This window comes from Maniola hyperantus, chromosome 8 (assembly GCF_902806685.2).
Source record: "Maniola hyperantus chromosome 8, iAphHyp1.2, whole genome shotgun sequence".
Classification (NCBI taxonomy): Eukaryota; Metazoa; Arthropoda; class Insecta; order Lepidoptera; family Nymphalidae; genus Maniola; species Maniola hyperantus.
Window position 1 is genome coordinate 14,737,013 of NC_048543.1, and position 18,492 is coordinate 14,755,504.

Consider the following 18,492-nt stretch of genomic DNA (forward strand, 5'->3'; position numbering starts at 1 on the left):
GCGGCGACGGCCTAGCTCTTAAGTCTCGATCGTCTATTCCTATTATTATAAATATTTTTTAACGATTACGAAATAAACGTACTCGACATCGCATCACGGTCGTTTCCTTTCACGAACCTCAGCTTTCATCGACCATCAGTAACACCGAACCCACTCTAAATCTTGTATGTCCGTACTTGCGTATCAGGAGGTCGTGCGGCGTATCGAAGAGCTGACGCGCAGCATCTACGAGCTCGACCCGTACTTCAGCATGCCCTGCGAGGAAGACCCGGCCGCCACTCTGGCCATGCTCGTGTCGAGCGGCGACCGCGCGCGCGCCAGCCGGCGCCCGCGCTCGCCCGAGCGGCGCGCGCTCACCGTGCCCGCCGCGCCGCCGGCGCGCGCGCGCTCCCCCGCCTGGCTGCCGGGCGGCACCACCTACGCCGAGATAGTCAAGGGCCACGGCTCTCGCTCCGCCTCGCCGGCCGAGCGCCCCGAGAGCGCCCAGATGCTCCCGATGCACAGAATGCCTTACGAGCCCGAACCGACAGAACGATTCCGCTCTAGAGACCCTACGCCGGAAGAGACGTATCCGAGTGAAATAATAATCAGTGCGGTGCGACCGGTCGACGAACCGGTAGATTGCAGTGAGCCAGTGCAAGGCTTTAGTGAAATCGTATGCGAAATAAGTGAGAGTGATGCGTTCGTGAGTGACGCTGACGTTTATTATGGGACTGATACGCGTGAAATTTCTGAACATTATACACAACAAGCGATTGAATATGAAGAAAGTGAAATCAAATCGATGCCTCCTCAGATCGAGGAGATTCAATCCCAAACCGAAGAAGACTTAGATCTCCCGGACAGTTGTGATAGATCAGTGAGCCCGGCGACGAAATGTCGATCTCAAGATCTGTCGTATGCAGAAATACTCGCTCTTGGCTTACGTAAACAAGCAAAAACGCAAAGTATAACTTCTTTACCGAAACCGCAAGTGGCGCAAGTCGAAATAGTTAAAGAAATCGTGGTTGAAGTAGAAAAATGTCCGCCGATGCAACATGAACCAAAAACTCAAGCAATAGATTCATCTAAATTAAAAACTGATAGACAAGAAAGGCTGCCTCAGCGCAGTCGATCGAGGGATATGCCCAGACAGCGAAGAGCTCCTGACAAGCGGCCGACAAAGACACATGACATGCAAATATCTAAGAAGAAAAAAATTTCTAAAAAAGTTATTGAGGTTCAAGATTTTGACGATAATCCTGAATTAATAGAAGTAGAAAAAAATTCTGCGCTCGCTTCACCAACGAAAATAAAGGAAATAAGTCCTACGGTAGTTTTGACAAAAGAGAAAGAAGATGCTGAGGTTCAAAATATGAGTTCAATTGTACACAACATTTCACTAACTGAGACGCCGATTAAAGAAAATCCAGCAGACGTTGAACAGAAAAAAAGTAAGAAAAAGCATAAAGCAAAAAAAGGTAAAGATGCAGAAGATGAAATCGAGAAAGCTATCAAAGAAATTGAAGAGTCTGATAAACAAAAGAAGAGAAAAGCTAAAGAGGTACGAGATAAAAGCAAAGATAGTACTTCAGAATTAAGAAGTATAATACCCACAACCAATATAATTGATTCAAAAATAGAATCAAAAGAAAATGTTTCATCTACTTGTAAAAGTAAAAAAAAGAAATTACAAAAAACCCCACAAGACAAAACAACAAAATCTACTTCTGAATTTACAATAGATAAATCATCTGTAAAAACAGATATACCTACAATAGAATCTTATGAAAATCTAATATCACCGGAAGAGGGTAACCTTCTTAAATATGATGATTCAAAACAAGAGCCCATTGAATTACATACATCTAAAACAAACGATGGTGTTGATTTTACTGACACTGCGTTAGAAAAGACACACCGTTTGGTAGGTAACTTAGGCCATACCGAAAGTTGTACTAAATCTGCACCCAAAGAAACAATGTCTGATGACTCACTGCTTAAAACGACTTTGGTATGTGAAACAAATATAAAAAAAGCAAATATTTTATCGACAAAAACCACAGAACAGGAAAAAGTCGAAAAACATAAGAAAAAACAAAAACAGAAGAAACAAGATTCAACTGAAATTTTACTTATTGATGATGACAGTGCCAATCTAAATATATTAACACAAGATGTTAACTTACCTAAACCTACGTTAGCAATACCAAGTGACTCTGATGGAACGCACTTCGATAAGTCAGATATAGGTGATGATGAAATTAATTTAAAAGTCGTACCACAGGAGAATGTTGTGGGTCATACCAAAGTAGAAAATAAAAATGAAAGTCAGAAGAAAGTAAAATCAAAGAAGTTTGATGCAAAAGACAGACAATTACCAGAAAATAGTAATGTGGATACTAATATACCAGAAGCTACATATGCACAGGATAGTCCATATAAAGAAACTAAATCTCATAAAAAGAAATCAAAAAGTAAGAAAGCCAAATGTCCTATAGAGGATGATATAGACAGAGCATTAAAAGAAATTGAGAAGAGTAGCAAGAACAAGCGAAAAACTAAAGACAAAACTCTTGAAAGTAAAGATGAAGATGATGAGGAACATGACGTAAATTCTGTTGTATACAAATCCACAGTCGAGCATAAAACCGAAGAAAACATTTCAGATACTGTTAAAAGTAATGTTATTACTATGGATTGGAATGCTTTGATGGCAGAAGAAGATACAGAAACCAATTTTGAACCAATTACAGAGCCAGTGGTAGAATCCAAAATTAATGATAGTCCAGAGCAAATTGCCTCGGAAGTAACGATCTTATCAGAGGTACCTGTTATACTAAAAGATAATAAAAATACTGTGAATTTAGAAAATCCAGTAGAAGAACAAATCGAGACAAACCTAGAAACTACTATCAGCTCTGTAGTAGAAATGTGTCCACCACAAACAAGCACATTTCAAACCGAAAACTCTCAAGCATTGGATCCCATAAATGAACAGAATAATAATGATAAATTATTTATTACTGGTACTTACAAAGAACGTGAAGTAAGCGTTGTAGAAGAAATTACTCGATATGAACCTATAGAACACGTTCCAGAAACCCGAACAATTTATCTAATAACGCATGAAGAGAAAAAGCTTCCTCCTATTAGAACTGTTAAAGTCTTTAGTAGTAAGAGTAATTCACTAGAAGATTCTTCATATGATGAAAACGCAACATCGGCAGCTGAAGATACCAACAATATTGCTTGTAGAGTGATTGACTCTGAAGTTTCTAGTAATACAGAAAAAGAAACAGAAAGTGAAGATACAAATATTGTGGAAATGGTTGTTCAGAGTGAAGAAGTTCAAGCAAGTAGCGTAGATGAAGAAAATGTTGCGTTTTCTGATTCTAAACCTATAATTGAAGAAATTTGTGGGGAAATTTTGCAAAAGAGTAACTCAGATAGAGAGGAAAAAGAAATAAAAAGTGAAGATATAAATGTTGTGGAAATGGTTGTCCAGAGTGAAGAAGTTCAAGCAAGTAGCATAGATGAAAAAAATATGTGTTCTGATTCTAAACCTATAACCGAGGAAATTGTAGAAATGAGTAACTCAGATAAAGAAGTAAACTTATTATTGGAAAAGAAGGAACGATCACGAGATCTGCAAACTGTTTCCGAAAGTATTTTCATTATAAAAAATATTAATGATATAAGTCAAAAAGAACCGAATATTGAAGATAAAATTGATGATTTACCTGCAATGTCTGAATCTAAAGAAAGTGAGGGTGATGATGAAATTCTTGAGCAAGCTATATTTGGATCTGTTCAAGAAAGAAATAGACCAGTTGTAAGATATAAACATATTCCTTACAAAGAGCTTGCTGATGAGGTTAAAACTTATTCAATTGGCCTTGATTTTCAACAACTAGATTATGAATATTGTCAATTGATATTAAGTAATCGTGAAAATTCTATAGAGATTAAATTAGGAGGAACTAAAGCTGAAGATCATGAAATATTACTAGATGCGATTCAGATAATTCAAGAACAAGTTTTACCACTGAGCAGATCTAAAGATGCAAGCTCTACTTCTATTAGTGAAACTGATGATATATCATCGAAGAAAAATCTACACATATCTATTATTTCAAAAGAAATTCAAGAGTCAAGAAAAGATATAATCTTGGACGTTTCGAATGAAAAAGATATCTCCAAAAGTACAATAAAGATTGTACAAGTCGCAGATAAAGCTAATAATCAGGATGTAACTGATACTGAATATAAGTTTGCTCATTTAAAAACTTCAGAGTCTATAGAGAAGCCCATCATGCAAGAAAATATATTGCAGGAATGCTTAGATTCAGAAAATATAGCTTTTGTTGCTGAAGAATATTGTGAAAATACATCAGATTTCATCAATAATGAAAGTACAGATTTAAAAATAACCGAATCATCGAATTCTGAAGGAAGCAGCAATACCGAAATCCAAAATAAGACAAAACACAATTTATGCAATGAAAATCTTAGATATAATTATCAAGAAATAGCAGCAGCTGAAAATATTTTAGGCACTATAAACTCTTTGAAATCAAATACTACAAATGCAATTTTAAAATCTGAAACGTGCAGTGAAAATAAAATTTCCGATTATACATCACAAGATACGACTAATGAAAAGATTAAAGAAGTTGAGAAAGAAAGAACGTTAAACATGTTAAGCTTTGAACCTACTCAATACAGCTATCAGCAGATTTCAAATGCAGAATGCTTATTTGCTTTGAGTAAAGATCAACGAAAAACTGAAATCAAAGACACAATACCCGAAATCAAATCCAATAGAGAGGAAATCGAAGAACAATATAAAAATGTGTCAAATTTAATTTATGAACTATCGTCTAACGCTGATATTACTATGAATGTTTTACAATCTTTGGAAGAAACGAATACAAAAGAAAGCAATATCGATGACAATAAGGGAAAGCATACAAACGATCAAAATGTATACGATCTTCCTTCTCAGAATTATCAAAATATAAAAGATGCAGATATTCTACTTGCTACTATTCTATCAAAACCTGGTAAGAACAATGACGAAGATATGGAACCTGAAGTAATACGGCCAGTACTTTCAAGTACTCAGTCAGATAATCAAACTTGTATCAACGATGATAACGTTATAAATAATTCAGAAAACATATCCGAAAATAAATACAACGAAGAAACTACACATGAGAATTTTAGTCCATCTCAAGAAAATATTATAAAATCTAGGAATAATGACATTATTATTGAAGAACCAAGATTTAGTTACAATGAGATAAACGATGCTGAAAAGTTGCTCATATCTTCACGGTCCAAAACGATTTTACCTCAATCTCAAATGACTAACGAAACCGGCTTATCTCAAATAGAAGTTACAGTGGTTAAAGAACATTCAGAAAATAGTGTAACCACAAAATCAAATAATAAAGATCCTATTTTCGAAATTCCACTGTACACTTATCATCAAATACGGGATGCAGAAAATCTTTATGCATCTGTTGTAAGCAGCAGTAATATAAAAACTATGGAAAAATCACTTATTGATAATACCGGTAGTAATACAACGGTGGTATCTGTTGCTAAAACAGAAAATATTTCGAATACAACCGAAAAAGAAGACATTTCAAAAGATTTTCTGCGCCAAGAAATCGATAACTTAGAACCTAAAAGTGCCAAAGATGCTGTATTAGGTATTTCAGATCAAGAAAAAGTGGTGCCTCAAAAGCTGGAAATAGAACATACTACTCTCATTGATCACGGCATCGTCACGGCTGAAATCATAAACGAAAATGATAACATTGATACGGAAAAAGCGGAAACATGTGAAATCCCATCTGTTTTAAGAATAGACGATATTAGTGAATCACTTGTGCCCGTTGTATTTAGTAGTTCTACCAAAAATGAAGAATCATTGTTAAAACAACGGACTGAAAAATATCAAACTGTGGAATCTCTTGTCGATGAACCATTTTCAATAAAAGACGATAATGATGAAGCGCACACATGTGAAATCCCATCTGTTTTAAGAATAGACGATATTAGTGAATCACTTGTGCCTGTTGTATTTAGTAGTTCTACAAAAAATGAAGAATCATTGTTAAAACAACAGACTGAAAAATATGAAATTGTGGAATCTCTTGTCGATGAACCATTTTTAATAAAAGACGATGATGATGAATTTGTATTGATTGAATGTGATAAAACAAAATCAGGTTCTTTTATAACGACATACGGAGGTGATTTTGTGGAAGACGCAATAAAGTTAATTGATGAAACAATTGAAGATGTCACGCACACATCTATAAATAGAGATGTTGGACAAGATAAAATAGATGTGATTTCAGAAACTTCCCAATCTGTTAATGTATCTGCAGGTCAAAGTACAAACGCCCCACAAAATATCCATGATTCAGATTTAGAAACAGATTTCGAAATAATTCCTGAAACATCAGCATTATTACTCGAAGATCATTTGGAACAAAGTTCTGAAAAAGTTGAGTTCTTAGATGAACCTGATTCTGCTTCGTCAGCACTTAATATAAGCAACGAAAATGTTAAAATATCCGAATCAACGCCAGAAATTTCACAACCTATTGATACGCATAAACGTCTTACTGAGATGATAAGTACGGATTCTAATCTACCGGAATCAAATAAATTTACTTTTAAAAGTGTTAAAACTGAAAATGAAACCGTTACTAACAAAGATTTTAATGTAACTGACGCAGATGCTAACACAACGCGCCTTGAAAAATCACCTATTCATAGTTTGCATGATCTCCTTCCCGAAATTGACTCCATTCCTGAATTCAAACCATCATATGCAAACACAGTTTTGTTCTCTAATCTATCAGCTGATGCACCTGAATTTAGACCATCCTATATGTATAAATCTATTGAAATAGCTCAGAGTGACAGCAAGTTAGCTGCTGCTGTAAATAATAAACAAGAAAATTGCAAAGAAAAGGTAGAGACACATACTGGGTCCGATGAGGTTTTAACAAGTGTAGCTAAATCAGAACCTCAATCACCAATCGAAGATATGACAGGCCTACCATCTTATTCATCAGTTTTGACACAAAGCAAAAAGCAACAAAAAGAATCACAGGATCAAGTAGTAGAACATATTGATTCAAATACTAAGCATAATATAGAGGTTTGTCAAGACAATCAAAAAGAGCCGAAACCAAAGAAAACTAAAAAGAAGAAGAAGGATCAAGACAAAAAGAATATAGTTGTAACAAATCTCCCTAGCAATGAGTCTATAATTTCTGATATTCCGCATGAAGAAAATATTTGGGCTAAGATGTCTGATGATGGAAAGTCTTATGCTGATGTTCTAGCTGAGGGTTTGCTGTCAATAGATGAAAAGCCCTCTGAAACAGTACAAACAGTCAAAAAAGCGGATGACAACGAACAAAGAATAAACATAACTATTCGCGATCAACTAAAAGAATGTGATGATATTCAAAGTTCGTGGGCTACAATAGTAGAAGAAAGCACTCATCATGAACCTCCGGTTATATTAGTGGCTGAATCAGAAAATGATAATCAAAACGCGGCTGTTCAAATTGATGCTGATGGGTTTATAACTGTCGACAGACACCGAAGATCTAGATCAAGGTCTAGATCCCGAGATACTCAATCCATGTCAGCATCGAAACCTACGTCATTGCCACGGGATAAATCTGAAAATAGATTTGATGTTTTAACAAAATCTTTCAAACCGGAATATGAATCTGTTGAAAGCACACCGTCTAAAGCAGAAAAAGAAAAAACTAAGAAGAGTAAAAAGAGTCGTGCTTCTAAGTCGCGAGAAAAAGAAATGACGTCCCAATCAATACCTATTACTCAAAGTACTTCAGATGAAGAAAAACAGCCCATTAAAAAAGATAAAAAGAAAAAATCTAAAGCAAAAGAGAATGCGAATAAAGCCATTGAGAATACATTTGTTCAAGAAGAACATAAACTGTTAGAAAATAAAGATTTAGTACAGCAGCAACAAGAATCTTCAAACCCAAAAAAGAAAAAGAAGAGAGATAAAAAAAATGAAATGAAATTTGTCGATGTTTCAGATACTACTTCATTAAAGGAAGTAACTTCGTTGGAACAAGAAAGTGCGGAATTTCCTCCTGAGCCCTTAAAAATAGTGAGAACACCAATGTCAACACCAGAATCACTACAAACGCCGGTTAAAGATAGATTTTATGCTGAAGCTCAATATTGGAAAAATGATCCATCTGGGTTAGATGACTTAATGAATCAAGCTGAAGTTTTAACTGTTGAATTAATTGATGATGGTGATATCAGACAATCAAAATCTACATTAGAGGAAGTTCATGTAGATCACAAACAAATTATTGTTGACGTATTGAATGTTAAAAATCAAAATCTAAGTAAAGAAAGTGAAGAAGTTCAAATCCAAGATGATAAAATATCAGAGGAACAATCGCTTGAAAGTAAAATGGCAGATTTACAGAGAGAAATTGAAGAAATGTTATTGCCTGAAAATGATAACTCTGGCATAAGTGATGAAATACCAATTGAACTAGCTGAAACAAATGTATCTTTTGAAGATGATGAATTGTTTGATAACATGAGTCCTTTGCTCGCATCGCCCGAGCCCGATGAGGCTGATGGGCTAACTAATACAAATGTTTTTATCAAAAAAGTCACATCTGTTGATGATGAAAATCCTTTGAATGAGTCTAAACTATCATCACCACTTAAGTCAGATGAAATCACTGAAGCCAATGTTTCTACTGAACTAGGTGTTGTAGAAGATGATGAATTGTTTGGTAATATGAGTCCTTTGCTTGCATCACCTGAACCCAATGAGGCCTATGAGCTAGCTGAGACAAATGTTTTTGTCAAAGAGGTTGTGTCAGTTGATGTGGATAATCCTCTGAATGAGTTTAAATTATTATCACCACTCAAGTCTGCTGAAATTATTGAAACCATTGTATCTACTGAAGTAGATATAGTAGAAGACGATGAAATGTTTGATAATGTGAGTCCTTTGCTTGCATCGCCTGAGCCCGATGAGGCTAAGGACCCAGCCGAGACCAATGTTTCTATCAAAAAAGTTGAATCAGTTGGAGATGAAAATATTCTGAATAAATCTAACCTATTTTCACCTTCGTCTGATGAAATTACCAAAGACATCATTTCTACTGAAGTAGCTGTAGTAGAAGAAGATGAAATGTTTGGAAATATGAGTCCTTTGCTTGCATCGCCTGAACCAGATGAGGTTAAGGAGCTAGCCGAGAAAAATGTATTTTTCAAAATAGATACTTCGGTTAATGCTGAAGAACCTCTGAACGAGTCTAAACTATTATCACCACTCAAGTCTGATGAAATTATTGAAGCATATGTTTCTACTGAAGTAGATGAAGTCTGTAGTAATTTGCGCTCCGCAGCCATATCCTCAAAAGTAGATGAACCTCTAAAGAATAGCATGTTTATGGAAAGCAGCGCATGCATGGATGAAGATGTAATGTTTGAAAATATGAGTCCTTTGCTTGCTTCACCAGTAGCAGAAAAAGAGATACTAGCTACAGAAACTGATAAGCTAACAGAAAAGAATGTATCCGCAGAAGAAGAAAAAGTGTTTGATAATATGGCTCCTTATCTTGCGTTAGCGATCTCACAAAAATTGATTGAACACTCCAGTAATATGACGACATCAGATGAAGCCACAAATGTAGTTGTAGATGATCACATTATTGTCCGTATGATTGATTCTGTATTAGAAGATTCAGATGCAAGCCCGACTGAGCAAGAAATTTTTATGAAACAGAATACACCATCAATATTAGACATCTCCTACAAGCATGCAAATGATTTTGAACCCTCATTTACTAACGCAGATAAACATTCTACTAATACATTATCTAACTTAAAGCCGGATAAACTCTGGCTCGATAAATCGGCGATGGATGATCTGGAAAAATCCATACACGTACAAAATAGTTTCGATTTTGTTGAAATAACAGCCGCTCTAGATAGAGAACGCGTAAAATTAGAAAATAATCTCAACAACGATAAATCATTTTGGCTCGAAAAACATATTTATCACGACGCCGAATGTCAATATTTTACATCCATTGCAAATAAATACAAAAATACAATAAATGATCAAACCGAAATTGAAATCAAAGATCAAAATGATAAAGATCGTGACCCTGGCAGTGGTTCTGGCCACTCTTCTGATGCAGAAGAACGGAATCCGCGCCAGTCAAATGGTTCACTTTCGGATTCCAATTACATTTCCATGGATCTTCCGGGTGGAATATGTAGTTGGAAAGATCAGAGTTCATATTTGAGTTTAGAAACAACCAACGATTCGTTAACGGGTCTGATTAGCGAGGATACGCCCCGATTAGGTTTCGATATCCCAGAGGATACACTAACAGCCCCAGCCCTCGAACCCGATACCCAACCCACCCCCGAGCAGGAGGAGCCTCGCGAAGAGAAGATCCGGATGGCAGCCAAGGTGACTGAGCTACAGTCGTATTGTAAAACATTACACTTTTTAATTTACGTTTGGCATGATATTCTCACAAATTTTTTAATTTCACTGATTACAAAAATATGTATCGTATATTATTGTCGTCTGCCAAATCTGCCGGTCGTCTTGTAGTCGCGAAATCTGGCAACAAGTCGCTTTTGGTTCTAGGCATTTTAAATGTTGTTTTCAACTATTGAGTATTTCGTAATTACTGTGCTATCTACGAATCTAGTCATGTCTAGTCAGACTAAATAGAAGCATGAAATAATATTTTAATTTGTTATAATTAAATAAACATTGTAATAAAATGTTGCTAAGCTTGTTTTATTTAAACGACTTATTATTTTGATACCCTTGAAGTAGAGTCGATGTAGTTATTTGGGAAATTTTACTTCTACAAGACGAAAGACAGTAACGACGCTTTCATTGTATTTTAGATGCTTTTTTGGGCTTAAAATTATACAGTCACAATAATAGATTACAATTGAAATTTGTGATTATTTGAAAGGGTTGCCAATACCTAATTGGAATCCTTACTCAAGAATTCGTAGACGAAAAGGAATTCTACTGAAATTCCCGATTTTAAGAAGTCAAACAGAGGTACACACAAATTGTTTGATTTAAAGTTCATGTATTTTGTTTGTTACATTATTATTTTGCTAATTGTGTTGATGAGATTGTAGAGTTATTTATGTTCCGTATCGATTTATTTCATTGCTTTTATTTTTATGTCAATAAAAGCTTCTCAATGTAGCACACTATGTTGCACAAAGTACTTACATCAAAATTTGTTATTTCTATTTTAGATGCAATAGTTGCAATGCATTGTTTTTGTTACTTTAATGAGACAAATTGTTTTGAAATGACTTTCATCTTTTGAAGTATAAAAATTTATACGGAATGATTTAAAAAGTGTTTTGAAATTAAAATCATCTAACTCATCGATGCGGAATGTTTTTAAGTTTTAAGCCTAAATGATATTTAACAGAATGATTCCCCACGAATGCTAAATTGTGAACCAAGCATGTCATGCCAACAATTAATTTTTTTTAAGTGTTGTTTTCGATGTTTCGATGTTGTCCTTTTAAAATTAATATTAGGAACTATTTTAATTTATTTAAAATTCTAGTCAAATTCTTGAAACATACTTTTTTATTGTTAAAAAGTCAACGTACCTAAATAGTTCCTATTTTTGATTTTAATTTTCGCATAATGGAATGCCGTTTTACACCCTTATACCTACCGCTTGTAACACACGGATGCCAAAATAGATTTTGCTAGCGATTGCGTCAGACGTCTTAAAGCTAGAGACTATAAAATACTAAATCAAAGTAACAATATTAGTTCTTTAACGATACCATAATTTCACAATCAAAATTTCATAACTTATCTAAATTTTTAAATAGATATTGATGATGAAAGATCAGTTAAAATTAGTAGAGTTAATAATAATATAACAGTAATTCGGATATAAATAGTATCAAAATCTATTTTGGCTCTTGTCAATCAATTGGACTATGCATTAAGTGTGGCTAATCTAGAGGTGTGTTCTCAGGATGACTTGTCTAACGATATTGAAACGCTGCTCGAAGAAGTCAAAATAGTACAAGCGAATATCTCAGACCTTCCGGACGAAAGTCTCGACGCGATGGAGGCAGGCCTCAGGGTGAGTTTCATTGTATATAATCCATCTAACATACTGCTTTATACATTTATGGGACAGTTACATAATACGTCAGATTTTAATGTCGATTGCTCCGGTGCGATGTCAAAGTTTTCCCTAGGTTAAAGGTTTGAATTACGGCCATTCACGGCCAAGAAATTTGTCGCCTTGATCTAAGTTTTCAAGGAAACAAACTCGTCATTGAAGTTGGGCTGAGCATTAATCTGTCAAAAGTTATTTTCATAACTTCATAGTTTGCTAAATTATAGTTTGTGACGACCAGCCTTGTAAATAGTTTGAGATTATATAAGAATTTATTACAAAACTCAGTAGTTCATGTCACTGCAAGTTAATTTGATGTGACATGTCCGTCTGTGTAAATCATATTGTTATCGTGGTTTGACATCTCCAGACTATTACAGACAGACTAACGTAACTCCTGGTCAGGAAATTTCTCCATGTAAAAATCGGGTAACCCTTTATTAGTATATTATTAGTTATACGTTAATCTTTGGATTAAAAATTTACAAATATTGGGTAGATACAAACTAAGTGCAACTTTTGAGATGACTTAAATTAATTACTAGTAGGAAAATCCTCTAGGAACTCTTCGATTTTGCGGGTTAAAAAGTAGTCTATGTCCTTATTTGGGATGCAAGCTATCTCTGTACCAAATTTCATCAAAATTTATTAAACGGTTGATGGCCCGTGAAAAGATAATAACCAGACAGACAAATAGACCGACAGACTGATATATAGACAGACAAACAGATGGAAAGACAAAAAGACACACTGTCGAATTTATATAATTACTTAAATACGAATTTTGTATCGCCAAAAACTTCAATGTTTTGACGAAGCAATACAGTTTATTTTAATAATATAGGACAGGCATTCAACTTGTGCCTGTGAGCCTCACGCAGTCGCCACTATTCTGGTACACGCTATTTGGGTCTCGGAACATGCAGCTTTCATATTATCTGACGTAACTAATGATCATTTTGTTATACCGCCATAAATTACAGATAATACTCTCGATATATTAGATGTATATTGGGATAGGGCAAAAGGTATCGGTGCCTCAATTATATCGGTATCTCTTTTTTAATAGTACCTATCAATCTAATAAAATACTCTGTTGGTACAATTTATTTCAAATACAAATAAAATCTAAATATGTAAAAAGAAAATGTGACTGACTGGCTGATCTATCAACGCACAGCTCAAACTACTGGACGGATCGGGCTGAAATTTGGCATGCGGATAGTTATTATGATGTAGCCATCCGCTAAGAAAGGAATTTTGAAAATTCAACCTCTAAGGGGGTGAAATAGGGGTTTGTTTGTGTAGTCTACGCGGACGAAGTCGCGAGCATACTAGTCAGAATATATGAAAAGAAAAGTCCTGACTTACTCGCTGACAGACCAATTTAATTTGGGATTTTTAAGAACCCAAATCCGTGTGGACGAAGTTGAGAGCATCACCTAGTTGATATAAAATTTCATAGACATGTTACCGTCGCCCACAGCTGTGATTATCCATTACATTCGACATCTTGCTACACACTCAAAGCCTCTATGTAAACAAAACTAGAATCCATGCAAATCCATCATTGTTCTTACGTCAGATACCTAAATAACTTTGTTCACTGCCATCAGTACGCAGCCAAAAGTGATGATCATCGATCTTTAGAAGGAGACAGCAGATTTGTAAAGCACTGTCTCGATCGTTGAAACCGACAAAGTGTCATATGGGTATGAGTGACAGAGACAACGCTCTACAAATATAAAATGTCTTTCTAAAGGCTGATGTTCATCACTTTCGGCCGCGTACTGTACGAGATTTTGTGTCTCACCAACGTTGATAGTATTCGAGTGTCGAAACACTTCCGCGTTACAGTAAACTGGATCTTAAAAACCTTGTTTTAAAGCTCAAGTTTGTCTTCACATCTACAGCCAGCGCTCCAAGCAGAAACGTTGCGAAATTAAAATCAGTGGCATTGGATCTTTGACTTCAATTCAAGGCTCTTTAGGTCTATTTTACTGTAACGCGGAAGTATTTCGACTCTCGAATTTGGTTTGGTTTGGTGAGACGTAAAATCTTGTACTACGGGTACTGGTTTAAAACATTTATTTCCTGTAGGTACATAATATATCTTCTGAACCTGAAGCAACGTTGAACAAAATGTTTTTGGACGTCCATACTATTAGTATCTATCTATTGTTAGTTGGTAGGTTGTTGGTTGGTTGGTTGGTTGGTTGGTTGGTTGGTTGGTTGGTTGGTTGGTAAGTTTTATATTATTATGATTTGTTAGATAAAGATAGATATTTAGCTTTGTCATTATCAGGATGTTATAAATAGGTATAGATAGGACTATATTTTTATAGGTTTCTAAGTAGGTATGATTTGACAGAGTTAGGGCGGTTACGCACTCATCCAATCCCAGTCCGTAAAAATAATATGTTCCGAAGAAGTCATAGAACTATTTGTATGGTAACTTATTACATTATAACGTAGAAATTTTTATATCCGTATCTTCACGGATATAAAAATTTACGGATGAGTGTGTAATCGCTCTTATGGAGTAAGTAATATCGCCAAAAAATACACTATGAATAATTATAAAAACTCATTTTGTACCTGGTACAGAAGGGCTGGTTCATTTTTTGCGCAACGGATCAGCCTGGCTGTCCAGAGCGGAAATGCAGCCAGTATTCTTGGCACCATTCCACGCGGTCATGATTTATATAGTAATTAGATAAGGCTAGCTAAAAAAAAAAAAATTTGAAATAAAATTTTACTAAAAAAAAAAAAAATTGTACCTCTATATTCATTGTATAACAACAAGTTTGTATGTTTGTTTGTAGGAAGTAATCTCTGGAACTGCTGAACCGATTTTGAAAATTCTTTCACCAGTAGAAAGCTGCGTTAGTCCTGAATGACATATTATAGTCTATATTTTATTTAAACAAATAGAGATCTTTAAGAAAATTGTAATAAGCGACCCGTGCGAAGCCGGGGCGGGTCGCTAGTCGTAAATAAAGTTATGACCGCACTTTCGTTATAATTTTAGACAATTACGAGATAACCCCATGATAGCTATGACTCTATGTCATTGCCACATGCATTTTACTCACACTATGATGTCATCCACAGTACTAGGTTACGTTACGAAATGGACAAATATATTATTGTATGTTTTGTTTGGCACTCCTCAGTAGGGCAGTGGTACGCGGTACGGCTGGGTCCCGAATCGAATTAACGAATCGAGATATCGATTTTAATAACGATCGATTTTGACGAACAATCGATTTTATCAAGTGTCGTTTTGTGATTTGTGTGATCGTTTTTGTTACGGATATTACCTACAGGGATTGTAAGTAACTTAAGTCATTATTGAGCCTAGTTTGGGATAGGATGGATATCAATAGTAGGAACTAATTAGTTCTTCCAGATTTAAATTGCGCTGTTCAGTCCTAAGCTTTTTTTAAGTTATAGACTAGCGCTTGTCTGCAATCAGAACTGGTGGCAAGTGATGATGCAGCTTAAGATGGAGCGCGGTTGCCTAAAAGATACCTATTCACTCTTGACTGCGATCCCGTGGGAACTCTTTAATATTCCTGGATAAAAGGTAGCTTATGTCCTTCCCCGGGATGTAAGCTAACTCTGTACCTTTCATCAAAATCGGTTGAACAGTTGGGCCGTGAAAAGCTAGCAGACAGACAGACAGGCACACTTTCGCATTTATAATATTAATATTAGTAAGGATGTGAAAGTGTGTTTGTTTGTTGGTTTGTCCTTCAATCACTATGCAACGGAGCAACAGATTGACGTGATTTTTTGCATGGGTATAGTTAAAGACCTGGAGAGTGATATGATATTATAGGCTACTTTTTATCCCGGAAAATCAAAAAGTTCCCACAGGATCCCACAAAAACCTAAATCCACGCGGATGAAGTCTGATGCCCACGACTATCTATCTATCTATGTGAATAAATCTAAAAGCATAAGATAGATATTTTAATGAACCGCAATTAGTTATAGTTTATTATGGCATGCTTTTATAATATTATCTTAATGGAGATAAGCTATAAAACTATAAAAGAGTTCAGTATGAGATCACTGATACGTCTAGATTTCAATGGACTTATATCCGTAATAGAGAGAGAGAGAGAGAGAGAGAGAGAGAGAGAGCCAGCGCGTGCCAGACCTGCCTTATTTTATACAAGCTTAGCTCGCGACTTCGTCCGCGTGGACTACACAAATTTCAAACCCCTATTTCACGCCTTAGGGGTTGAATTTTAAAAAATCCTTTCTTAGCGGATGCCTACGTCATAATAGCTATCTGCATGCCAAATTTCAGCCCGATCCGTCCAGTAGTATGAGTTGTGCGTTGACAGATCAGTCAATCCTTTTATATATTTAGAAAAGCTGAAAGTTTTTCTGTGTATTGTCCCCAACACTGGGAGGAACGTTTCTTTGAATCATGTACTTTGAAACATAAATTAATAAATGCATAAATCTTATCCGACTAGAGAATTGATTCCAAGATTTTATTTTTAACATTTACTTACTTTACTACCACAATGGACCAAGACTCAAAAAACTTAATGAGGTTAGGTAATAATTGAAAAGGTCAATAATAATTATACCTAATGAGGTAGGTACGTTTTATTATCATGCATATTATGGTGAATCAAAATATCCTAAAATAGCCTCTGACACAATGTTATTACAAGTCAAACATCCTCTTATCTATTAAGTAGGTACCTACGACATGAATATTACTCATAATAATTATTAACGATGACTAGCGGATTCCCGCGACTTCGTTCGCGTGGATTTAGGTTTTTAAAAATCCCATGAGAACTCTTTGATTTTTAGGGATAATAAGTAGCTTATGTCACTCTCCAGCCCCCCAATACACATGCCCGCAATCACAAGATTCTGCCCGGCGTGTAGGCGGGTGCTCGGTTTGCGATATAGCCATGGGTATTGGGGGACAGGTCAACATATACCCATGCACAAATCACGACCCATCCGTGCTCCGTTGCGACGTATTGGCAACCCCTCATTACTTTCGCCTTTATAATTTATTACCGTTTATTGGTGGAACGTTTTGATCTCGATTAATTGACTAAATTATTTTATTTACGCATCGAATTGACTGCACTTTTATGAAAACGACGACACTGATTATTATTTTTATTTTATTTTAGTCGGTATTAAACTTTAATGTGGGGGTTTTCAAGAAGAAAATAAACGAATTCCTCAAAAGCTGGTAACATAACGGCGACGTTAATTTGCTATCAGCTGATCCACCTCGTTTTTATCACTATAAGGTCCGGTATCCACCTAAGCGTTATATAATTTTTTCACGTCATATATCAACTGATCACACACAGTCTGCTTAACATTTCTCGGCGCGGCTGGATACCGGACTTTATTCCCGGTTATAGATTTAGAAAGAGCCTCCTAAGAAAGCTCAGAGTCACTCAGCGGGCGATGGAGAGACCTATGCTAGGAGTTTCTCTACGTGATCAGATCAGGAATGAGAAGATAGGAGAACTAGAGTAACCGACATAGCTCAACGGGTTGCGAAGCTGAAGTGGCAATGGGCAGGGCACATAGTTCGTACAACCGATAGACGTTGGGGTCCCAAGGCGCTGGAATGGCGACCTCGCACCCGAAGACGCAGCGTTGGAAGACCCCCCACTAGGTGGACGGACGACATCAGACGAGTCGCAGATTCCGGCAGCGCAAGATCGTGGTGTGTGGAAGTCCCTACCAGAGACCTATGTCCTGCAGTGGACGTCTATTGGTTAATGATGATGATGATGAGATCTAGAAATATCTTTGTCCCTAATAACTTTTTAACCAAACACATAAACATTCCAGGAGGGCATATCAATTCTAGTCAAGTGTGAAGAGGCATCGGTGTTGTTGGAGCAGAAGGTCATGGAGTTCCGCCAGGAAGCGGAAGCACAGGCGCTGCTCAAGGAGTTAGTGCTGATCAAGGCGAGGATAGCGAAGCTGCTGCTGCAGGCGCGCCAGGGTCTGACCACCATCCAGGTAAGCAAGGTAACTTGGATTTATCTCTTACTACTTACCAAAATAGTTAATGTTGTAAATAAACTTGGTAAAAGTAATTTTGATTAAATAAAAGTAATATAGTGTAATATTAATAATTCACAAAAAGGTTATCTAACTAAATATATAAAAGGAAAAGATGACTGACTGACTGACTGAGTGACTGACTGATCTATGAACGCACAGCTCAAACTACTGGACGAATCGGGCTGCAATTTGT

At 36.0% G+C, this 18,492-nt stretch overlaps 1 pseudogene; it reads left to right on the forward strand.

Annotated features, from left to right (window-relative positions):
* The window catches only part of LOC117984832 (muscle-specific protein 300 kDa-like), a 162,859-nt pseudogene that overhangs the window by 91,701 nt on the left and 52,666 nt on the right, over positions 1–18,492 (forward strand).